Raw genomic sequence first — 26,074 nt, forward strand, 5'->3', positions numbered from 1 at the left:
CATGATAGCCCTGAGGAATTTGATAGTCAAATTTCCGACCGTTGTTGCGCTATGTGCCAGTTGTCCCAAAATATCTACCCACCTAACGGTCATATCATTGAAGGGCAATTATGTCTTATCATGTCGGGCTGCTCCCTAGGCTATAAATAGCCGCCCCCTAGAACCACTAGCTGGTTGGCTGCTCCGAGAGAAACTGACACTTGTCATTGAGAGCATCCCATCCTCCGAGGACTTTGAGCGAAAGTCATCAAGTGAGGAAAACCCAAACACCTACAAACCCAAAGTGATTGAGCATCACTGAAGAGATTGATCCTGTGTGGATCCGACGCTTGTTACCTTTAAAGACTATGCATCTTCCAAACGGTTAGGCGTCATGGTCTAGAGCATCCAAGAGGAAATTGTGGATCGCTGAGTGACTGAATTTGTGAAGGTTTGGAAGTCACCTGAAGACTTACAACGAGTGATTGGGCGAGGTCTGTGTGACCTTAGCTCAAGGAGAAGACGGTGAGGACTGTGTGTCCTCAGGTTTAAATACCTAGCCGCTCCAACCAGACGTACAACTGTCACAGTAGTTGGAACTGGTCAGCCAAATCATTGTCTTCACCGAGCTAACTGGTTCTATTTCCTCAACCCTTCCATTTCCTCATTATTGTGTTGTGTGCTTGTTCATATCTGTTTGAAGACTTTCTCAATTTCCTCAGTTCAATTTCTTCAGTCTGTTTGTCTTCATCCTGTTTTATCCTGTGCTTACGCTTTATGTACTATGTGTTTGTTTTCATTTCATCATGATGACTGTGCTTATGTTATGGTATGTCTTCATCTGAGTACTTATTCTGCTGCAAGTAGTTCTTCGCTTAGGAATTTCCTCACGCTGAAATTCCTCAGTGAAGAATTCATAAAAATTGCCTATTCACCCCCTCTAGTCGACTTAACGCACTTTCAATTGGTATCAGAGCAAGGTATTCCCTTGTTCTGTGTGTTTTTTGGTTTAATCGCCTGGAGTTTTAGTTATGTCGACCGCAGGAATGAAGACTGTGTCATGCCCCATCTTTGATGGTCATGATTATCCCAAGTGGAAGGCCATGATGAAGAAGTGACTCATGGCGATGAACAGCGAGCTGTGGACCGTCACTAAGATTGGTCTTACCGATCTTTGCAAGATGGCGAAGGTTGATGGCATTCGCAAGTACACTCTTCTCAACCTCACAGCAAAGGACATCATCTGCTCCTGTGTGACTCAAACTCAGTTCAGGAATATTATGCATCTTAGCCATGCGAAGCTCATCTGGGACCGACTCTCTGAGGTCTATGAAGGTCATAGAACTGATCGTGATCCCTGGTTTGAGGGTTTCATGGTATCGCGTAAGGCTATGACTTTCGAGTCAGAATCATGATCCTCTGCACCATGCCTTATGGCAAAAAGTGCCAAGGTAACTGAATGCTACCTGTCTGAGTCTAGTGATGATGAATCTGCTTATGAATTTGGACCCAGCTACACCAAACTTGCTTCCCTTACCACTAAAAAACAAAGAGCTTTGGAAAAAGTTCAAGATATGCTTGATGAGAGCGATGATATGTTGGTTGAAGAAATGGATCGCACTAAAACCTTGACTGAAAATCTTCAGAGACTTCAGTCTAAGTTTGACAACCTTCAAAGTCATCATAACACTCTTTTATCTGATCATGAGAAGCTTTCTTATGAATTTTTTCAAAGAAAGCAAGAACTTGAGAAGCTAAGGGTGAGTTACGAAGATCTTCAGAAGGAGCTTGATTCATTAGTTGCTCAACAAACCAGCGCTGCTCAGGAAGAATTCATTCCTCCATGTTTGAAGTGCATTGAACGTGAATCTGCTAATTCTTCACCTGAAAGTTTGAATGCTTCTATTGCTGCAAATTCTTCACATGTCTCTGCTATCACTAATTCCTCATCTGAGGATATTGCTAGTATCACTAACAATGCAGGGCTAAAGGAATTGTATATGACAGACATGTACAAAAGCCTCAAAGGGCATCAGGCTCTTTGTGATGTGCTTAAAAAGCAGATCCTCAACAGGAACCCTAGGAAAGAGGGTATTGCCTTTGAGAGGAAACTCAATGCTGATGGAACATACTGGAAGCCTGAGCAGTACCCCAAAACCTCATGGGTTGCTGCAAAGGGACCTCCAGTAGATCCATCTACTCTATCTAGCTTTACATGTGAATCTCCTCATTCTTCTGATGAGTCATTTGACTCAAACTATAAGCTATTCAAAAATCAGAATGGTGAAGTATTTGCTAGATATGTTGGCACTAACTGCAGGAACAGTTGCCCTATGAAGAAAATCTGGGTTCCCAAAAGGTGCCTTGAAAGTCTTCAGGTGAATGTCCTCATGACACCACCCGTGAAGAATAGGAACCCCAGATCAAATTCTTCATATGGATCCAAGTCCTCACGTGGATCAAATTCCTCGAAAGGATCAAAATCCTCATATGAACATCATCGTGCTAACACTTCTATTTCGTAGGGAAGATCTAAGGGCTATGAATATGAGCATTATTCTACTAACCATTATGTTCATAAGTCCTCGAAGAATTTCTCAGCTTATTCATATGCTTACCAAACTCCTCTTATGTGTTTTTGGTTTAACCGCCAGGAGTTTTAGTTATGTCAACCGCGGGAATGAAGACTGTGTCATGCCCCATCTTTGACGGTCATGATTATCCCAAGTGGAAGGCCATGATGAAGAAGTGACTCATGGCGATGAACAGCGAGCTATGGAAAGTCACTAAGATTGGTCTTACCGATCTGTGCAAGATGGCGGAGGCTGATGGCATTCGCAAGTACACTCTTCTCAACCTCACAGCGAAGGACATCAACTGCTCCTTTCTGTCTCAAAATCAGTTCAGGAATATTATGCATCTCAGCCATGCGAAGCTCATCTGGGACCGACTCTCTGAGGTCTATGAAGGTCATAGAACTGATCGTGATCCCTGGTTTGAGGATTTCATGGTATCGCGTAAGGCTATGACTTTCGAGTCAAAATCATCATCCTCTTCACCATGCCTTATGGCAAAAAGTGCCAAGGTAACTGAATGCTACATGTCTGAGTCTAGTGATGATGAATCTGCTGATGAATTTGGACCCAGCTATACCAAACTTGCTTCCCTTGCCACTAAACAACAAAGAGCTTTGGAAAAAGTTCAACATATGCTTGATGAGAGTGATGATATGTTGGTTGAAGAAATGGATCGCACTAAAACCTTGACTGAAAATCTTCAGAAACTTCAGTCTAAGTTTGACAACCTTCAAAGTCATCATAACACTCTCTTATCTGATCATGAGAAGCTTTCTTATGAATTTCTTCAAAGAAAGCAAGATCTTGAGAAGCTAAGGGTGAGTTATGAAGATCTTCAGAAGGAGCGTGATTCATTACTTGCTCAACAAATTAGCGTTGCTCAGGAAGAATTCATTCCTCCATGTTTGAAGTGCATTGAACATGAATCTGCTAATTCTTCGCCTGAAAGTTCGAATGCTTTTATTGCTGCAAATTCTTCACTTGTCTCTGCTATCACTAATTCCTCATATGAGGATATTGCTAGTATCACTGACAATGTAGGGCTGAAGGAATTGTATATGACAGGCATGTACAAAAGCCTCAAAGGGCATCAGGCTCTTTGTGATGTGCTTAAAAAGCATACCCTCAACAGGAACCCTAGGAAAGAGGGTATTGCCTTTGAGAGGAAACTCAATGCTGATGGAACATACTGGAAGCCTAAGCAGTACCCCAAAACCTCATGGGTTGCTGCAAACGGAGCTCCAGTAGATCTATCTACTCTATCTGGCTTTACATGTGAATCTCCTCATTCTTCTGATGAGTCATTTGACTCAAACTATAAGATGTTCAAAAATCAGAATGGTGAAGTATTTGCTAGATATGTTGGCACTAACTGTAGGAACGGTTGCCCTATGAAGAAAATCCGGTTCCCAAAAGGTGCCTTGAAAGTCTTCAGGTAAATGTCCTCATGACACCACCCATGAAGAATAGGAACCCCAGATCAAATTCTTCATATGGACCAAATTCTTCATATGGATCCATGTCCTCACGTGGATCAAATTCCTCAAAAGGATCAAAATCCTCATATGAACATCATCGTGCTAACACTTCTGTTTCGCAGGGAAGATCTAAGGGCTATGAATATGAGCATTATTCTTCTAACCATTATGTTCATAAGTTCTCGAAGAATTTCTCTGCTTATTCATATGCTTACCCTAACTCCTCTTATGTGAAACAAAGTGGACTGGCTTCTATGCCACCTTTCTCTTATGGAGCTCGCAGAATGATGAAATCTTTGCCACCCCTTCAGATGTGGGTGGTGAAGAAAAAGAACTAATCTCTTATGCAGGGTCAGGTCTCCAGACGTACTTAAATGTCTGAAGAATTTGCTGGAGACCTGAATATGCTTGAAAGGACGCAAGCTAATCATGAAGAAATGAATTTTCATTTCTCACGTCCTCATACTGCTTTATCTGTTCTATTGCTTGATGGAATTGATCTGATGAAATTGATGTCATATTCTTCACTGATGAAGTATATGAGTTCGTAAGTTGCACTAATTTATCTGCAGGATGATCAACCCAAAGCCGCTGAGTGGGTCCTCGATAGTGGATGTACAAACCACATGACTGGTGACAAGAATCTATTGATGGATGCTCCCTTATCTCCATCGCATTTGAAGCATATCACCTACGCTGACAAAGGAAAAAAGCAAGGTATTGGGTCTAGGTTAGGTTGCGATCCCAAACGATCGACACATGGACAAAGTCATGCTTGTCGAGTCCTTAGGATTCAACCTCATGTCAGTCTCAATGCTTTGTGGTCTTGATATGGTTGTTATCTTTGGCAAGTATCGTTGTGTTGTGATCATGGAAGCTGACCATTCCAAAGTCTTCGAAGGCTTTAGGAGAGGAGACCTGTATATTGTTGATTTCTCTACAGGACCACAGCCCGCTATATGCCTACTTGCAAAAGCTTCAGATGGCTGGCTATGGCATCGATGACTCGGTCATGCTGGCATGAGGAACTTGCACACGCTTGCGAAGAAGAAGAAGCATGTCATTGACATTGAGAATGTCAAATTCCTCAAGGATCACTTGTGCGGAGCCTGTGAAGCTGGAAAGATGACCAAGGCCAAGCATCCAGCGAAGACTATCATGACTACCACTCGTCCATTTGAATTGCTTCACATGGATCTCTTTGGTCCTAACCATTATTCTGCATTCACCAATGAAGCATCTCTATATGGCTTTGTTATTGTTGATGATTACTCTCGTTACACATGGGTACATATCGTCACTTACAAACGTGAAGTGCAGGAAGTCTTCAAACGATTTTCCTCGAGGGCTTCAACCAACTTTGGTGTGAAGATCAAGCACATCAAAAGTGACAATGGAACTGAGTTCAAGAATACTGATCTTGATGACTATCTTGATGAACTTGGTATTACTCATGAGTTTTCTGCTCCTTATACTCCTCAGCAGAATGGCGTCATGGAGCGCAAGAACAGGACTCTTGTTGAGATGGCTTGCACTATGCTTGATGAATACAAGACACCTCGTCATTTCTGGACTGAGGAAATTGATACTGCGTGCCACATCCTCAACAGGGTACATCTTCACAAATTCTTCAAGAAGACTGCATATGAACTCCTCGCTGACAAGAAACCCAATGTGAGTTATTTCAAAGTCTTCGGTGCTAAATGTTGGATTAGAGATCCTCATCACAATTCTAAATTTGCACCGAAAGCACATGAAGGTTTTATGCTTGGTTACGGAAAGGACTCGCACGCCTACAGAGTCTTCAACACCGTTCACCACAAGGTTGTTGAAACTGTAGATGTGCGGTTCGATGAAACTAATGGCTCGCAAAGAGAGCACCTACCTCCTGTGCTAGATGAACAGTCTCCTGAGGAAACCATCAAGTTCAAGGCTACTGAGGATGCCATTCCTACCGAAGAATCTGCTGAAGAAGTTATTCCAGACCGTGAAGAACATCATGCTGGTGCACCTGAAGAAAATGGCTCTGAAGAAAATGTTGATCCAATTCCTCATCGCCAACTCGCTCATCCTCGAGTTGCAAATGAAGTGCAGATTGAGAAAATCATCAACGACATCAACGCACCAGGTCCTCTCACACGCTCAAAAGCTTCACATTTGTCTAAATTTTGTGGGCACTTTGCTTTCGTCTCTACCACAGAGCCCACTAAGGTAGATGAAGCATTTCTGGAGCCTGAGTGGATTCAAGCTATGCAAGAAGAATTACATCAGTTCGAGCTCAACAACGTCTAGGAACTTGTCAAGTGACTAGACCCTCGCAAGCACAATATCATCGGCACAAAGTGGATCTACCGCAACAAGCAAGATGAAAATGGCCTTGTGGTGAGGAATAAGGCACGACTTGTAGCTCAAGGCTACACACAAGTTGAAGGAATTGATTTCGATGAAACTTTTGCACCTGTTGCTAGACTTGAGGCTATTCGCATATTACTTGCTTATGCTAACCATCATAATATCATCTTGTATGAAATGGATGTGAAAAGTGCATTCCTCAATGGTAAACTTGAGGAAGAAGTATATGTTGCTCAACCCCCAGGTTTTGAAGATCCAAAGCATCCTAACAAAGTCTTCAGACTCAATAAGGCCCTCTATGGCCTCAAGCAGGCCCCTCGGGCGTGGTATGATACTTTGAAGGAATTCCTCATGAAGAAAGGCTTCAAACCTGGTTCACTTGACCCAACTCTTTTCACCAAAACTTATGATGATGAACTATTCGTGTGCCAGATATATGTTGATGACATTATCTTTGGTTGTACTGACCAATGTTACAGTGATGAATTTGCCTATATGATGAGTGAAGAATATCAAATGTCTATGATGGGAGAATTGAAATTCTTCTTAGGTCTTCAAATACGTCAACAACGCAATGGCATATTCATATCTCAGGAGAAATACCTCAAAGATGTACTAAGAAAATTCAGCATGCAAGATTGCAAAGGCGTCAAAATCCCTGTGCCCACAAATGGCCATCTATGCACTAATGAAAATGGTATTGACTTCGATCAAAAGGTATACCGCTCCATGATTGGTTCTTTATTGTATTTATGTGCATCTAGGCCAGATATTATGCTTAGTGTTTGCATGTGTGCCCGCTTTCAAGCAACACCAAAGGAATCACGCCATAAGGCTATGAAGCATATTCTTCGATATCTAGCTCACACTCCAACACTTGGATTATGGTATCCCAAGGGCTCGGCTTTTGATCTCATTGGATATTCAGACTCTGACTATGCTGGTGATCGTGTGGACCGCAAGTCAACATCAGGCACATGCCATTTCCTTGGACGATCCTTAGTCTGTTGGTCCTCGAAGAAACAGAACCACGTATCACTCTCTACTTCTGAAGCTGAGTACATTGCTGCTGGTTCGTGTTGTGCTCAATTGCTACGGATGAAGCAAACCCTCAAGGACTACGGCATCAATGTGAAGAATGTGCCACTCTATTGTGACAATGAGAGTGGCATCAAGATTGCTCATAACCCAGTTAAGCACTTGAAGACAAAGCACATTCAGATTCGTCATCATTTTCTTCGTGATCATGAGTTGAAGGGCGACATCTCTATCGAGCACATGAAGACTGAAGAACAGCTAGCCGATATCTTCACAAAGCCCTTGGATGAGAAGAGATTTAGCAAGTTGCGGTGTGAGCTAAATATCTTAGAACATTTGAAAGTCCTTTGAAAATGACACACATCCTAACACTTATGCAAAATTGATGACTTAGATGTGCAACACACGAAGTAAGGTTTTTCTTCAATCAATGAAGACTAACACCCTAAGTGTGAAGAAATTAACAAAGAATTTGATTCTCAGAGCCCTACGACAATTGTACGCGGTGTCAGAAATCAGCATTCTTATACGGTGGGTTACGCCACCAACAACAGTTGAAAATCTTCAATTTGAGTTTTTGTTCATTTTTTTAATTCCTCAGTTGTTCAATTTCTTCAACTTTGCATTGTCTTCACTCTCTTCGTCGTTTTTTCTTCATTGGCTATATAAATATATGAGTTTATGTCCTCTACAGCATTCACTTATTGCTAATTCCTCAAGTTGCTTTTTCTGCTAAGTGAATGTGATCGGACCCTTCCCCTCTATGCTAAACTCAACCCAGTCTGTTCACAAATTCTTCATGTGTGTTCTATTTGAAACCCGTTCAAAATCTTCACTGTGTCCTTGTCAGCTGAAGAAATTGCGAATGAAACATTAAAATTGTCATATCTGAATTTTTGGCTGTTGCCGCTCAAACCGTTCCACATTCCATGATATGATTATCCTATTCACCCACGATCTCCACCTCTCTGTACGTGGGTGACACATGTCGCGCGAATGAGAAGGGTTAGGGGCACATTCGTCCATTTTCCTCGGGCGACCAGTTTTTCACCTCGGCTATAAATACCCGTCACCCTCAGGCTGTTTTTACTCTGCTCGACCTCACTCCCTTGCTCGAGCTCTCAAAACCTAGCGTCGCCGCTACTTCCATCGTCGCCGGTGAGGAAGAGCTTCGCTGCCTCGACCTCGTCGCCGTCGTACTCGCGCCGGCCGTGGATTTCTTCACTCTGCCACCGCCGTAGCTGTCTTCCTCTGCCAAGTTAGGCCGTGGAAGATCTAAACTGACGAGCTTCAAATCTACTATTCACAGTTCATCATGTTCTTTGTCAATGGTAATTAAAAGTCATTTTTACTGCCCTTGTTGATTCCTTTGATTTCTACAAATCTTAGGTGTTTATTCTTCAATCTTCACACTCTAAACACCTCACACAAACATCTGTTCTTGATCTGTTTCCCTAAGAAATATTTTTCTTCAAGATTCTGCAATTGTGTGGATTTTCAATCTATACAACTCTGGAACCTAAGACAAAGAACGCTTAGTGAAATTCCTCAAGAAACATCTGGTCAAATTCCTCAAACTTGTTCCTTTTGCAAAAACTTCTGAGAACGCATATGACCTCTCCAAATTCTTCGCACCTATACTCTGTTCACAGGTACACATGTCCTCTGTTGAATCACTAGGTTCTCATCAACTTAACTCATTTGCAGTGTTCCTCGAAGAAAAGTTACATACCTCATCAGAGAACTCAATTGTTCAGAATCCTCAGCTGAAGAAAATGGTTGATGGCAAGAAACCTCGGAAGGGAGGGAAGAAACCTAAAGTCAACACTGCATTTGAGATTCCTGATGGCATCTATGCAGGGTACTGCACTCCTCCTCATGAAACAAAGAATGAGCGCAAAGTACGCATTTAGAAGATAGAGAGGAGATGGTCCAGAGAATGGTGGGAATATCGCTATGTCACTCTGAAGTACATGAAGAAATTTGTTGTACACCCTCCATGCCCAAGACCTCCATTGGCACGAGCCCAAGTAGCTGATCCCTCTAGCATCAGAAGAGGTGAGGAATTTCCCGCTGAATGGGCCAAGCATCAAGCTAAACTGGCCAAAATGGCAAAAGAGGCAGTGAAGAAATTCAATGAAGATTCTGCTTTTGCCACTACTGATGCCTCTGCTAGCAAGCCTAAGAAGGCTATGCCCAAGAAGCCCGCTCACAAGCCCAGTGCTTCTGCTTCAATGCCCTCACGGCCAAGCACCTCAGCAATGCCCTCACGGCCCAGTTCTGCAAAGCCCTCACAGAAAATTCCTCATGCTGCTCCTGCCCCTCCAAAGTCCTCAGCTCCTCCGGCAAAGTCCTCAGCACATGTGCATCTTGCCTCGTGTCAAAGGACCATAGGCAAATCAATTGCCTCAGGAGCCTCTGCAAGTTCTTCAGCTCCTCCGAATTCCTCAACAGGCCCTACCTTGCTGAAGACCAAGGCCACTGCTGGACGAGGCTCTAGACCAAGTCATCACAAGAAGCAGGTTGCCTTTCAAGTACCGTCCGATGAAGACGAAGCTGATGATGAGGAACTTGCCGAAATTATCAGAGATAGATAGCAAAGGGCCGCTAGAGCCAAACGAAGTGAAGTTCCTCTCCTACTGGATCCAAAGTTGATCCTTGAGTACATTGATCTCTGGCACAAGGACCCCAACACACCTGTGCCTGACTTCAAGCTGACTCCTGGCATAAGTCACATGCTGACCGCCTTCATTGGCGAAGAAAAATGGAAGTTTGAGAAGACCAGGCAGCTGAAGAAAGCTCAATACAGAAAGGAGCGATTTCTGAACAAAAATGTTGTCAACATGACAACTGATGAACTCATTGCTATACAAACTGAGATCAAAGGACTCAGTGATGAATTCAACATCTACAACACTGATTGGCTAGGAGCCAAGGTCAGATTTGTCAAGTTGGCTGAAGGATTCACCACCAATGTTGCAGCCCCAACGCAACATGAATCTCCTCAGGCTGATGCATCTGCTCAGCCGACTAAAGAACATGCCAGCACCGCTGATGAAAATCAGGCTGCTGATGAAACTGCTAGTACCAGGGCTAATGACTCTATTCCAGTCGCTGATGAAATTGCCAGGGCAACCACTAGTGTTGCGCCTGAGGAACAATCCAGGCCAGCTGAGCTATCAATCGCTGAGCCTAAAGAAACTGAACCAACCAGGCAAACTGTGGCAGTTATGCGTGAGGTAAATGTACCAATTTCCTCTGCTCCTCCTGTACCAACACCAAGTCCAGTTCTTCCTTCTGCATCAGAAGCGAAGAAAACTAAGGCTGCGGAGCGAGCAGCAGTGAAGAAAAGGAAAGCATCAGCTTAATCAGATTCTTCAGCCCCGAAGAAGATGAAGACATTGACCAGCTCCTTTGAGAATCCAATTGATGTTTTTCCTGTCTCCAGTATGCCATCAAAGGAACTCGTTCCTTTTGGTGAAGATTATGAGATCCCAAGCGGATCTGATGAAGACGTTCCTTCTGCTGCTTCTTCAGAGCAGTTGGACGAAGAAACTGAAGCGGATAATATCCCTTCAACCCCAGTCATCTCATCGCCTATGCCTCAGTTCAGAGCTGAAGAGGCAGGCGTTGAAGAATTGAATGAAGAAGATGAAGACGTGGACATTGGGAGCACCACGCCTGTGATGAATGATGACTTTTGGGAAAGTCGTCACCCCAACTCTCCTTTGTTCACGCCACTGCAACAAATTCCTCAGTCCCAGTGCACACTGAAGTTCAAATGGGCTCTGATGAACCTCACACCACTCCTTCCATTCCTGAGGAAATTCCAGCCACTAGTGCTGATGAAAATGCTGATGAAGAAAAGAAGACCCAGGCTGCAACTGAAGCAGAAACTAAAATTCCTCAACATGTGGTGCCTGAGAATGTGATTACTGGGCCTCTGATGACTTTGACTGATAATCCTCAGCCCAAGCCGAAGAATCCCTTCTCTAAGAAGCAAAACTTCAAGGCTGATGACTTCTTCCACGAGCATGTATTCTTCACAGACTACAATCCCTATGACTCTGCTCGCCTACGAAGGAAGCATTTCTGGACCGCCAGCCAAGCAAACTTCTATTCTTCACTGCTTTTTGATAAGGACAAAGTCTTCGACCATGAGCATATTCCTCATGTGGACATGGAATCGCTGCCGTGCTTCACACCAGTTCTCAGCATTCTTCACGACGCTGGACTGCTCAACTTCTGCACCGATATCTGTGATTGGAATGAAGAGCTAATTCTTCAGTTCTATGTGACGCTGCACATCACAGGAAATGCTGAAGATGTGAACTCTTGGGTGTTGGACTGGATGATAGAAAACACTCACTTCAAAGCACCGGCCTCTGAATTACTTCATGCCCTGCCTGTCAGTCCTCCCCTTGAAGGTGCTCGTTGTATATATCATGAACCTGAACTCACTGATCACTATATGCAAGTGTTGATGAAGCCACTGAAGCCCGGTCAAGCCCCAAGGACCAAATTCCTCGTGAAGGAATTGATGTATGTGCCACGGACTGTCTATCGCATTCTGACCAAGACATTGAGTCCAATCAAGGGCCACGACTTGAATGAAGAAGAGGTCGTTGGCATCATGAAGAATCTGCTGTTCAACATCATTCATGGCGTTCCTGTCAACTACCATGATTTCTTCATGAGGACTCTGGCCAATGTTGCATTGTCCCCTTTTGAATTGAAGCCTTTTGCTCCTGGATTATGAGATTCCTCAGATCAAGGTCTTCAATCAATTACAAGGCTGACACACTCAACCATGGCAGCTACTTGCCCCCCATTGAAGTCCTCAAGCGGACATTTTCCTCAGCTGATGAAAAGGGCAAGGCTACTGCTGTTATTGATGAAGGCATTCGTCCATTGGATGGTCAGTTTCGCAAAGCTGCATCTTACTCCACCAATGATGACTCTGCCACTCATGACTCTGCCGCCAATGCCTCAAAGCAAAATCCTCAAGGCGCAGCTCCAAGGGTGATGACTGATCGTGAGCTTCTCCTCAATCTTCACCGGAAGGTCGATCGCAACCACAAATTGGTTAAGCGTCAGTTTGGTTCAATTCTTCACAACATGACTGCTATGCACAATTCAGTGAAGAAGAACCACTACTACCTCCATGAAGTATTCAATCGCACCTGGGCTATTCTGTCTCATCTTTATGGTGAAGAAGATCTCAAGCAGATGGGCTTCAAGCAAGACTTTGACTGGTCTCAGCCACCGGCAAAGAAATTCAAGAAAGTCAAAATTCCTTCCTTGGTAGCCAGCTCATATTCTTCATCACGCGAGACTGATGAGCATGAAGATTTGGACGACACTGCAGCAGGCCCTACTTCAACAACCGACCCCAACAACGCTGGCGCTCCTCCATCGACTTCATGATGATATTCTTCAGGGGCGTTAGTCCTCATTTTTCGTCCCTTTTGGTCATTCGATGACAAAGGGGGAGAAATTTGAGTTAGTCTTCAAGCAGGTCTCTATATGGGCGTCTTTTTGCTAAGTTACAACTCTCATTCTTTTGAAAACTTTGTTGGATCAAGTTGTAATCTTAAAACCGATGGTGGTCTAATACTCTTGCTATGTTCTTCTGCATGCTACTTCCTCATGTATGTTAATGCACGCATGTTGAATTACATCAGTCACCATATTTCATCATGCATTTCAAATTCTTCATATCATATGTTAAATGTGTGTATGAATTACAAGATATAGGGGGAGATCTCCATGATTCTACTCTTCAAAATGTGCATTACTTCAATAGCAAATTCCTCACTATGCACATCTTTAGGGGGAGTTCTTCTATATCTTGCAATCAAATTCCTCAATATGAGTATTTACACTTCATATGTTTATCCCCGTTGAAAACTTAACCTATATTGTCATCAATCACCAAAAAGGGGGAGATTGTAAGTGCATCTAGTACCCCTTAGTGATTTTGGTGTATTGAAGACTTATAGGTTAAGGGACTGATGCATTTGTGAGAGTACACAGGTCTATAAGTCTATGAGGAGTTTGATATTTACAAAGAATGTCGACACCTAAAAATGAATGTCTTCAACTGAAGACTTTGGATTTCTGAAGACTTTCTGAAGACTTTGAAAGTGAAGAAATTGGTGTGACCATGAAGACTCTATATTCATGCGAGGAATATGAAGCGTGAAGACTTTGTTTTTGTAGTTTCGTTTTTCTCTTTATTGAGTCATAGGATACACCGTACTATTAAAGGGGGTCGAGGAAAAACTAAGGAAAAGTTTCCAAGTGATGCTCATCTCAAAATCCTACACCTACCAATCCTTTCGAGTGAAGCCATTGGAAATCTCATGTAGTTCAGTCAATTTCTACAGTGACAGAGACGAAGTTCTTCTGGTCTCTGAGGAATTTGTTCTGACTGAGGAGTTAGGAATTCGCCAGTGCGGATTGCCTACAAGTGAGGATCATGATAGCCCTGAGGAATTTGATAGTCAAATTTCCGATCGTTGTTGTGCTACATGCCAGTTGTCCCAAAATATCTACCCACCTAACGGTCATATCATTGAAGGGCATTTATGTCTTATCATGTCGGGCTGCTCCCTAGGCTATAATAGCCGCCCCTACAACCACTAGCTGGTTGCTGCTCCTAGAGAAACTGACACTTGTCATTGAGAGCATCCCATCCTCCGAGGACTTTGAGCGAAAATCATCAAGTGAGGAAAACCCAAACCAAAACACCTACAAACCCAAAGTGATTGAGCATCACTAAAGAGATTGATCATATGTGGATCTGACGCTTGTTACCTTTGAAGACTATGCATCTTCCAGACGGTTAGGCGTTATGGTCTAGAGCATCCAAGAGGAAATTATGGATCGCCGAGTGACCGAGTTTGTGAAGGTTTGGAAGTCACCTGAAAGACTTACCACGAGTGATTGGGCGAGGTCTGTGTGACCTTAGCTCAAGGAGAATACGATGAGGACTGTGTATCCGGGATTGTGTGTCCTCAGGTTTAAATACCTAGCCGCTCCAACCAGACGTACAACTGTCACAACAGTTGGAACTGGTCTACCAAATCATTGTCTTCACCGAGCTAATTGGTTCTATTTCCTCAACCCTTCCATTTCCTCATTACTGTGTTGTGTGCTTGTTCATATCTGTTTGAAGACTTTGACTGAAGACTTTCTCAATTTCCTCAGTTCAGTTTCTTCAGTCTGTTTGTCTTCATCCTGTTTTATCCTGTGCTTACGCTTTTTGTACTCTGTGTTTGTTTTCATTTCATCATGATGACTGTGCTTATGTTATGTTATGTCTTCATCTGAGTACTTATTCCGCTGCAAGTAGTTCTTCGCTTAGGAATTTCCTCACCCTGAAATTCCTCAGTGAAGAATTCATAAAAATTGCCTATTCACCCCCCCCCCTCTAGTCGACTTAACGCACTTTCAGGTGTTAATCACATGATGATGTGAACTAGATTATTGACTCTGGTGCAAGTGGGAGACTGTTGGAAATATGCCCTAGAGGCAATAATAAAGTGGTTATTATTATATTTCCTTAATCATGATAAAGGTTTATTATTCATGCTAGAATTGTATTGACCGGAAACTTAAATACATGTGTGGATACATAAACAAATACCGTGTCCCTAGTGAGCCTCTACTAGACTAGTTCGTTGATCAAAAGACGGTTAAGGTTTAATAACCATAGACATGTGTTGTCACTTGATAACGGGATCACATCATTAGGAGAATGATGTGATGGACAAGACCCATTTGTTAGCTTAGCATATGATCGTTCAGTTTATTGCTATTGCTTTCTTAATGTCAAATACATATTCATTCGACTACGAGATCGTGCAACTCCCGGTTACCGGAGGAATACCTTGTGTGCTATCAAACGTCACAATGTAGCTGGGTGATCATAAAGATGCTCTATAGGTATCTCCGAAGGGGTTTGTTGAGCTGGCATGGATCGAGAATAGGATTTGTAACTCCGAGTATCGGAGAGGTATCTCTGGGCCCTCTCGATAATACACATCACAAGAAGCTTGCAAGCAACGTGACTAAGGAGTTAGTTAGGAGATGATGTATTATTCCTGGTAACGAGATTGAACTAGGTATGAAGATACAGACGATCGAATCTCAGGCAAGTAACGTACCGACAAACAAAGGGAATTACGTATGTTGTCATAAGGTTCGACCGATAAAGATTTTCGTAGAATATCTAGAAACCAATATGGGCATCCAGGTTCCGCGATTGGTTATTGACCGGAGAGGTGTCTCGGTCATGTCTACATAGTTCTCGAACCCGTAGGGTCCGCACGCTTAACGTTCGTTGATGATATAATATTATATGACTTATGTGATTTGGTGATCGAATATTGTTGAAAGTTCCGGATGAGATCACGGACATGACGAGGAGCTCCGGAATGGTCCGGAGGTAAAGATTGATATAGGGACAATGCTATTTGGTCACCGGAAAGGTTTCAGAGTGTATCGGGTAGTCATCGGATCACCGGAAGGGGTTCCGGGAAGCCCCGGGAGGTTAATGGGCCTTATGGGCCAAGAGTGCGACGCCCTCGATGAAGGAAATATGCCCTAGAGGCAATAATAAAGTATTATATATTTCCTTATATCATGATAAATGTTTATTATTCATGCTAGAATTGTATTAACCGGAAACATAATACATGTGTGAATACATAGACAAACAGAGTGTCACTAGTATGCCTCTGCTTGACTAGCTCGTTAATCAAAGATGGTTATGTTTCCTAGCCATAGACATGAGTTGTCATTTGATTAACGGGATCACCTCATTAGGAGAATGACGTGATTGACATGACCCATTACGTTAGCTTAGCACCCGATCGTTTAGTATGTTGCTATTGCTTTCTTCATGACTTATACATGTTCCTATGACTATGAGATTATGCAACTCCCGTTTACCGGAGGAACACTTTGTATGCTACCAAACGTCGCAACGTAACTGGGTGATTATAAAGGTGCTCTACAGGTGTCTCCAAAGGTACTTGTTGGGTTGGCGTATTTCGAGATTAGGATTTGTCACTCCGATTGTCGGAGAGGTATCTCTGGGCCCACTCGGTAATGCACATCACTATAAGCCTTGCAAGCATTGTGACTAATGAGTTAGTTGCAGGATGATGTATTACGGAACGAGTAAAGAGACTTGCCGGTAACGAGATTGAACTAGGTATCGAGATACCGACGATCGAATCTCGGGCAAGTAACATACCGATGACAAAGGGAACAACGTATGTTGTTATGCGGTCTGACCGATAAAGATCTTCGTAGAATATGTGGGAGCCAATATGGTCATCCAGGTCCCGCTATTGGTTATTGACCGGAGAGGTGTCTCGGTCATGTCTACATAGTTCTCGAACCCAAAGGGTCCGCGCGCTTAAAGTTACGATGACAGTTTTATTATGAGTTTATATGTTTTGATGTACCGAAGGTTGTTCGGAGTCCCGGATGTGATCACGGACATGACGAGGAGTCTCGAAATGGTCGAGACGTAAAGATTGATATATTGGACGACTATATTCGGACACCGGAAGTGTTCCGGAGAAGTTTCGGATTAAACCGGAGTGCCGGAGGGTTACCGGAACCCCCCGGGGAAGTATTGGGCCTTAGTGGGCCTTGAGGGGAGAGAGAGGGCAGCAGCCAGGAGGTGGTGCGCCCCCTCCCAGGAGGAGTCCTAGTTGGACTAGGAGAGGGGGGCGCAGCCCCCTTTCCCTCTCCCTCTCCCTCTCTTTCCTTCCCCCCCTCTTTTCCTAGTAGGACTAGGAAAGGGGAGTCCTACTCCTGCTAGGAGGAGGACTCCCCCCCTCTCCTTGGCGCGCCCATAGGCAGCCGGCCTCCCCCTTGCTCCTTTATATACGGGGGCAGGGGGCACCTCTAAACACACTTGATATACGATTTTTTAGCCGTGTGCGGTGCCCCCCTCCACCAGATTACACCTCGATAATACCGTCGCGGAGCTTAGGCGAAGCCCTGCGTCGGTGGAACATCATCATCGAAACCACGCCGTCGTGCTGACAAAACTCTCCCTCAACACTCGGCTGGATCGGAGTTCGAGGGACGTCATCGAGCTGAACGTGTGTAGAACTTCGGAGGTGCCGTGCGTTCGGTACTTGATCGGTCGGATCGTGAAGACGTACGACTACATCAACCGCGTTGTGATAACGCTTCTGCTGTCGGTCTACGAGGGTACGTGGACAACACTCTCCCCTCTCGTTGCTATGCATCACCATGATCTTGCGTGTGCGTAGGAAATTTTTTGAAATTACTAAGTTACCCGACAGTGGTATCAGAGCCTGGTTTTATGCGTTGATGCTATGCACGAGTAGAACACAAGTGAGTTGTGGGCGATATAAGTCATACTGCTTACCAGCATGTCATACTTTGGTTCAGCGGTATTGTGAGATGAAGCGGCCCGGACCGACATTACGCGTACGCTTACGCGAGACTGGTTTCACCGTTCGGAGCACTCGTTGCTTAAAGGTGACTGGCGGGTGTCTGTCTCTCTCACTTTAGTTGAACCGAGTGTGGCTACGCCCGGTCCTTGCGAAGGTTAAAACAGCACCAACTTGACAAACTATCGTTGTGGTTTTGATGCGTAGGTAAGAACGGTTCTTGCTAAGCCCGTAGCAGCCACGTAAAATATGCAACAACAAAGTAGAGGTCGTCTAACTTGTTTTTGCAGGGCATGTTGTGATGTGATATGGTCAAGACATGATGTGATATAATGTGTTGTATGAGATGATCATGTTTTGTAACCGAGTTATCGGCAACTGGCAGGAGCCATATGGTTGTCGCTTTATTGTATGAGATGCAATCGCCATGTAATAGTTTTACTTTATCACTAAGCGGTAGCGATAGTCGTAAAAGCAATAAGTTGGCGAGACGACAACGATCCTACGATGGAGATCAAGGTGTCGAGCCGATGACGATGGTGATCATGATGGTGCTTCGGAGATGGAGATCACAAGCACGGTGCTTCGGAGATGGAGATCACAAGCACAAGATGATGATGGCCATATCATATCACTTATATTGATTGCATGTGATGTTAATCCTTTATGCATCTTATCTTGCTTTGATTGACGGTAGCATTATAAGATGATCTCTCACTAAAATTTCAAGATAAAAGTGTTCTCCCTGAGTATGCACCGTTGCAAAAGTTCTTCGTGCTGAGACACCACGTGTTAATCGGGTGTGATAGGCTCTACGTTCAAATACAACGGGTGCAAAACAGTTGCACACGCGGAATACTCAGGTTAAACTTGACGAGCCTAGCATATGTACAGATATGGCCTCGGAACACAGAGACCGAAAGGTCGAGCGTGAATCATATAGTAGATATGATCAACATAGTGATGTTCACCATTGAAACTACTCCATCTCACGTGTTAATCGGACATGGTTTAGTTGCTTTGGATCACGTAATCACTTAGATGATTAGAGAGATGTCTATCTAAGTGGGAGTTCTTAAGTAATATGATTAATTGAACTTAAATTTATCATGAACTTAGTACCTAATAGTATCTTGCTTGTCTATGTTAATTGTAGATATATGGCCCGTGCTGTTGTGCCATTGAATTTTAATGCGTTCCTTGAGAAAGCTAAGTTGAAAGATGATGGTAGCAATTACACGGACTGGGTCCGTAACTTGAGGATTATCCTCATTGCTGCACAGAAGAATTACGTCCTGGAAGCACCGCTAGGTGCCAGGCCTCCTGCAAGAGCTACGCCAGAAGTTATGAACATCTGGCAAAGCAAAGCTGATGACTACTCAATAGTTCAGTGTGCCATGCTTTACGGCTTAGAACCGGGACTTCAATGACGTTTTGAACGTCATGGAGCATATGAGATGTTCCAGGAGTTGAAGTTAATATTTCAAGCAAATGCCCGGATTGAGAGATATGAAGTCTCCAATAAGTTCTATAGCTGCAAGATGGAAGAGAATAGTTCTGTCAGTGAGCATATACTCAGAATGTCTAGGTATAATAATCACTTAATTCAACTGGGAGTTCAACTTCCGGATGATTGCGTCATTGACAGAATTCTTCAATCACTGCCACCAAGCTACAAGAGCTTCGTGATGAACTATAACATGCAAGGGATGGATAAGACGATTCCCGAGCTCTTCGCAATGCTAAAGGCAGCGGAGGTAGAAATCAAAAAGGAGCATCAAGTGTTGATGGTCAGTAAAACCACTAGTTTCAAGAAAAAGGGCAAAGGGAAGAAGAAAGGGAACTTCAAGAAGAATAGCAAGCAAGTTGCTGTTCAGGAGAAGAAATCCAAGTCTGGACCTAAGCCTGAAACTGAGTGCTTCTACTGTAAGCAGACTGGCCACTGGAAGCGGAACTGCCCCAAGTATTTGGCGGATAAGAAGGATCGCAAGGTTAACAAAGGTATATGTGATATACATGTTATTGATGTGTACCTTACTAATACTCGCAGTAGCACCTGGGTATTTGATACTGGTTCTGTTGCTAATATTTGCAACTCGAAATAGGGGCTACGGATTAAGCGAAGTTTGGCTAAGGACGAGGTGACGATGCGCGTGGGAAATGGTTCCAAAGTCGATGTGATCGCCGTCGGCACGCTACCTCTACATCTACCTTCGGGATTAGTTTTAGACCTAAATAATTGTTATTTGGTGCCAGCGTTGAGCATGAACATTATATCTGGATCTTGTTTAATGCGAGACGGTTATTCATTTAAATCAGAGAATAATGGTTGTTCTATTTATATGAATAATATCTTTTATGGTCATGCACCCTTGGAGAGTGGTCTATTTTTAATGAATCTCGATAGTAGTGATACACATATTCATAATGTTGAAGCCAAAAGATGCAGAGTTAATAATGACAGTGCAACTTATTTGTGGCACTGCCGTTTGGGTCATATCGGTGTAAAGCGCATGAAGAAACTCCATACTGATGGAATTTTGGAATCACTTGATTTTGAATCACTTGGTACTTGCGAACCGTGCCTTATGGGCAAGATGACCAAAACACCGTTCTCCGGAACTATGGAGAGAGCAACAGATTTGTTGGAAATCATGCATACAGATGTATGTGGCCCGATGAATATTGAAGCTCGTGGCGGATATCGTTATTTTCTCACCTTCACAGATGATTTGAGCAGATATGGGTATATCTACTTAATGAAACATAAGTCTGAAACATTTGAAAAGTTCAAAGAATTTCAGAGTGAAGTTGAAAATCATCGTAACAAGAAAATAAAGTTCCTACGATCTGATCGTGGAGGGGAATATTTGAGTTACGAGTTTGGTCTACATTTGAAACAATGCGGAATAGTTTCGCAACTCACGCCACCCGGAACACCACAGCGTAATGGTGTGTCTGAACGTCGTAATTGTACTTTATTAGATATGGTGCGAACTATGATGTCTCTTACTGATTTACCGCTATCATTTTGGGGTTATGCTTTAGAGACAGCTGCATTCACTCTAAATAGGACACCATCGAAATCCGTTGAGACGACGCCTTTTGAACTATGGTTTGGCAAGAAACCAAAGTTGTCGTATCTTAAAGTTTGGGGTTGCGATGCTTATGTGAAGAAACTTCAACCTGATAAGCTCGAGCCTAAATCGGAGAAATGTGTCTTCATAGGATACCCAAAGGAGACCGTTGGGTACACCTTCTATCACAGATCCGAAGGCAAGATATTTGTTGCTAGAAATGGATCCTTTCTAGAGAAGGAGTTTCTCTCGAAAGATGTGAGTGGGAGGAAAGTAGAACTTGATGAGGTAACTGTACCTGCTCCCTTATTGGAAAGTAGATCATCGCAGAGATCAGTTTCTGCGACACCTACACCAAGTAGTGAGGAAGTTAATGATAATGATCATGAAACTTCAGATCAAGTTATTACTGAACTTCGTAGGTCAACTAGATCAAGATCCGCACCAGAGTGGTACGGTAATCCTATTCTGGAGGTCATGTTACTAGACCATGGCGAACCTACGAACTATGAAGAAGCGATGGTGAGCCCAGATTCCGCAAAATGGCTTGAAGCCATGAAATCCGAGATGGGATCCATGTATGAGAACAAAGTATGGACTTTGGTTGACTTGCCCGATGGTCGGCAAGCCATTGAAAATAAATGGATCTTCAAGAAGAAGACTGACGCTGATGGTAATGTTACTGTCTATAAAGCTCGACTTGTTGCGAAAGGTTTTCGACAAGTTCAAGGAATTGACTACGATGAGACCTTCTCACCCGTAGCGATGCTTAAGTATGTCCGAATCATGTTAGCAATTGCCGCATTTTATGATTATGAAATTTGGCAAATGGATGTCAAAACTGCATTCCTGAATGGATTTCTAGAAGAAGAGTTGTATATGATGCAACCGGAAGGTTTTGTCGATCCAAAGGGAGCTAACAAAGTGTGCAAGCTCCAGCGATCCATTTATGGACTGGTGCAAGCCTCTCGGAGTTGGAATAAACGCTTTGATAGTGTGATCAAAGCATTTGGTTTTATACAGACTTTTGGAGAAGCCTGTATTTACAAGAAAGTGAGTGGGAGCTCGATAGCATTTCTGATATTATATGTGGATGACATATTACTGATTGGAAATGATATAGAATTTCTGGATAGCATAAAGGGATACTTGAATGAGAGTTTTTCAATGAAAGACCTCGGTGAAGCTGCATATATATTAGGCATTAAGATCTATAGAGATAGATCAAGACGCTTAATTGGGCTTTCACAAAGCACATACCTTGACAAAGTTTTGAAGAAGTTCAAAATGGATCAAGCAAAGAAAGGGTTCTTGCCTGTACTACAAGGTGTGAGATTGAGTAAGACTCAATGCCCGACCACTGCAGAAGATGGAGAGAAAATGAAAGATGTTCCCTATGCTTCAGCCATAGGCTCTATCATGTATGCAATGCTGTGTACCAGACCTGATGTGTCCCTAGCTATAAGTTTAGCAGGGAGGTACCAAAGTAATCCAGGAGTGGATCACTGGACAGCGGTCAAGAACATCCTAAAATACCTGAAAAGGACTAAGGATATGTTTCTCGTATATGGAGGTGACAAAGAGCTCATCGTAAGGGGTTACGTTGATGCAAGCTTTGACACTGATCCGGACGATTCGAAATCGCAAACCGGATACGTATTTACATTGAACGGTGGAGCTGTCAGTTGGTGCAGTTCCAAGCAAAGTGTCGTGGCGGGATCTACGTGTGAAGCGGAATACATAGCTGCTTCGGAAGCAGCGAATGAAGGAGTCTGGATGAAGGAGTTCATATCCGATCTAGGTGTCATACCTAGTACATCGGGACCAATGAAAATCTTTTGTGATAATACTGGTGCAATTGCCTTAGCAAAGGAATCCAGATTTCACAAGAGAACCAAGCACATCAGAAGACGCTTCAATTCCATCCGGGATTTAGTCCAGGTGGGAGACATAGAAATTTGCAAGATACATACGGATCTGAATGTAGCAGATCCGTTGACTAAGCCTCTTCCACGAGCAAAACATGATCAGCACCAAGACTCCATGGGTGTAAGAATCATTACTATGTAATCTAGATTATTGACTCTAGTGCAAGTGGGAGACTGAAGGAAATATGCCCTAGAGGCAATAATAAAGTATTATATATTTCCTTATATCATGATAAATGTTTATTATTCATGCTAGAATTGTATTAACCGGAAACATAATACATGTGTGAATACATAGACAAACAGAGTGTCACTAGTATGCCTCTGCTTGACTAGCTCGTTAATCAAAGATGGTTATGTTTCCTAGCCATAGACATGAGTTGTCATTTGATTAACGGGATCACCTCATTAGGAGAATGACGTGATTGACATGACCCATTACGTTAGCTTAGCACCCGATCGTTTAGTATGTTGCTATTGCTTTCTTCATGACTTATACATGTTCCTATGACTATGAGATTATGCAACTCCCGTTTACCGGAGGAACACTTTGTGTGCTACCAAACGTCACAACGTAACTGGGTGATTATAAAGGTGCTCTACAGGTGTCTCCAAAGGTACTTGTTGGGTTGGCGTATTTCGAGATTAGGATTTGTCACTCCGATTGTCGGAGAGGTATCTCTGGGCCCACTCGGTAATGCACATCACTATAAGCCTTGCAAGCATTGTGACTAATGAGTTAGTTGCGGGATGATGTATTACGGAACGAGTAAAGAGACTTGCCGGTAACGAGATTGAACTAGGTATCGAGATACCGACGATCGAATCTCGGGCAAGTAACATACCGATGACAAAGGGAACAACGTATGTTGTTATGCGGTCTGACCGATAAAGATCTTCGTAGAATATGTGGGAGCCAATATGTTCATCCAGGTCCCGCTATTGGTTATTGACCGGAGAGGTGTCTCGGTCATGTCTACATAGTTCTCGAACCCAAAGGGTCCGCACGCTTAAAGTTACGATGACAGTTTTATTATGAGTTTATATGTTTTGATGTACCAAAGGTTGTTCGGAGTCCCGGATGTGATCACGGACATGACGAGGAGTCTCGAAATGGTCGAGACGTAAAGATTGATATATTGGACGACTATATTCGGACACCGGAAGTGTTCCGGAGAAGTTTCGGATTAAACCGGAGTGCCGGAGGGTTACCGGAACCCCCCGGGGAAGTATTGGGCCTTAGTGGGCCTTGAGGGGAGAGAGAGGGCAGCAGCCAGGAGGTGGTGCACCCCCTCCCAGGAGGAGTCCTAGTTGGACTAGGAGAGGGGGGCGCAGCCCCCTTTCCCTCTCCCTCTCCCTCTCTTTCCTTCCCCCCTTCTTTTCCTAGTAGGACTAGGAAAGGGGAGTCCTACTCCTACTAGGAGGAGGACTCCCCCCCTCTCCTTGGCGCGCCCATAGGCAGCCGGCCTCCCCCTTGCTCCTTTATATACGGGGGCAGGGGGGCACCTCTAAACACACTTGATATACGATATTTTAGCCGTGTGCGGTGCCCCCTCCACCAAATTACACCTCGATAATACCGTCGCGGAGCTTAGGCGAAGCCCTACGTCGGTGGAACATCATCATCGTCACCACGCCGTCGTGCTGACGAAACTCTCCCTCAACACTCGGCTGGATCGGAGTTCGAGGGACGTCATCGAGCTGAACGTGTGTAGAACTTCGGAGGTGTCGTGCGTTCGGTACTTGATCGGTCGGATCGTGAAGACGTACAACTACATCAACCGCGTTGTGATAACGCTTCCGCTGTCGGTCTACGAGGGTACGTGGACAACACTCTCCCCTCTCGTTGCTATGCATCACCATGATCTTGCGTGTGCGTAGGAATTTTTTTGAAATTACTACGTTACCCAACACTCGATTCAATCGTACACTAATCATACACGCAAATGTGTACGATCAAGATCAAGGACTCACGGGAAGATATCACAACACAACTCTAGACACAAATTAAAATAATACAAGCTTTATATTACAAGCCAGGGGCCTCGAGGGCTCGAATACATAAGCTCGAAAACACAAGAGTCAGCGGAAGCAACAATATCTGAGTACAGACATAAGTTAGACAAGTTTGCCTTAAGAAGGCCAGCACAAAAGCATCTACGATCGAACAGGCAAGGCCTCCTGCCTGGGATCCTCCTAACTGCTCCTGGTCGTCGGCGGTCTCCACGTAGTAGTAGGCATCGACGGTGGCATCTGGCTCCTGGGCTCCGACATCTGGTTGCATCAACCGGAAAGAAGAAGAAAGGGGGGAAAGGGGGAGCAAAGCAACCGTGAGTACTCATCCAAAGTACTCGCAAGCAAGGATCTACACTACATATGCATCGGTATCAATGAAATGGGCTGTATATGTGGACTGGACTGCAGAATGCCAGAAGAGAAGGGGAAAGCCTAGCCTATCCAAGACTAGCATCTTCAAGCAGCTCCTAGCATCTTGCAGCATTCAAAAGAGTACAGAATAGAATAAAGTAAAGTAGTAGTAGTGTTATCAACCTCGGCCAGAGATCCTTTCTCGACTCCCTGCGAGAAAGCAATCCCAAAGCCATACTATCCAGTTATCACCTCAAGTATCCAGTTCTAGTTGTATCGATCGGGATACAACTCTAAGTGTTTGTTATCGTAGGACAGGCTATCGATAGATGTTTTCTTCCCTATAGGGGTGCACCAACTTACCCACCACGCTCGATTAACTCCGGCCGGACACACTTTCCTGGGTCATGCCCGGCTCGGCCAAACGATACGCCGCAACCCGACCTAGGCTTAATAGAGAGGTCAGCACGCCGGACTAAACCTATGCCCCCAGGGGTCTTGGGCCATCGCCCCGGGAACTCCTGCACGTTGCGAGGGCCGCCGGTGAGCAGACCTAGCTACCTCCTTTAAAAGGCAGGTGCTTACCAGTCCAGCCCAGTGCGCGCCGCTCAGTCGCTGACGTCTATTAAGCTTCGGCTGATGCATACGACGCAGAACACCCATACTATGCCCACATGATGGTTAGTGCTATCAGGCCAGAGGCCCCTCGGATCAAATATCCAAATCATAGTGTGTTGGTAGTGCGTTCACGAGCAAAGGCTCGCGAAAGATGTGACCCCGTCGCCCCGTCTTGAGGACTTGCGGCAAGGGCTAAGAATGCCCGGCCACACCTCG

Source organism: Aegilops tauschii, chromosome 4 (assembly GCF_002575655.3).
Source record: "Aegilops tauschii subsp. strangulata cultivar AL8/78 chromosome 4, Aet v6.0, whole genome shotgun sequence".
NCBI classification, from domain to species: domain Eukaryota; kingdom Viridiplantae; phylum Streptophyta; class Magnoliopsida; order Poales; family Poaceae; genus Aegilops; species Aegilops tauschii.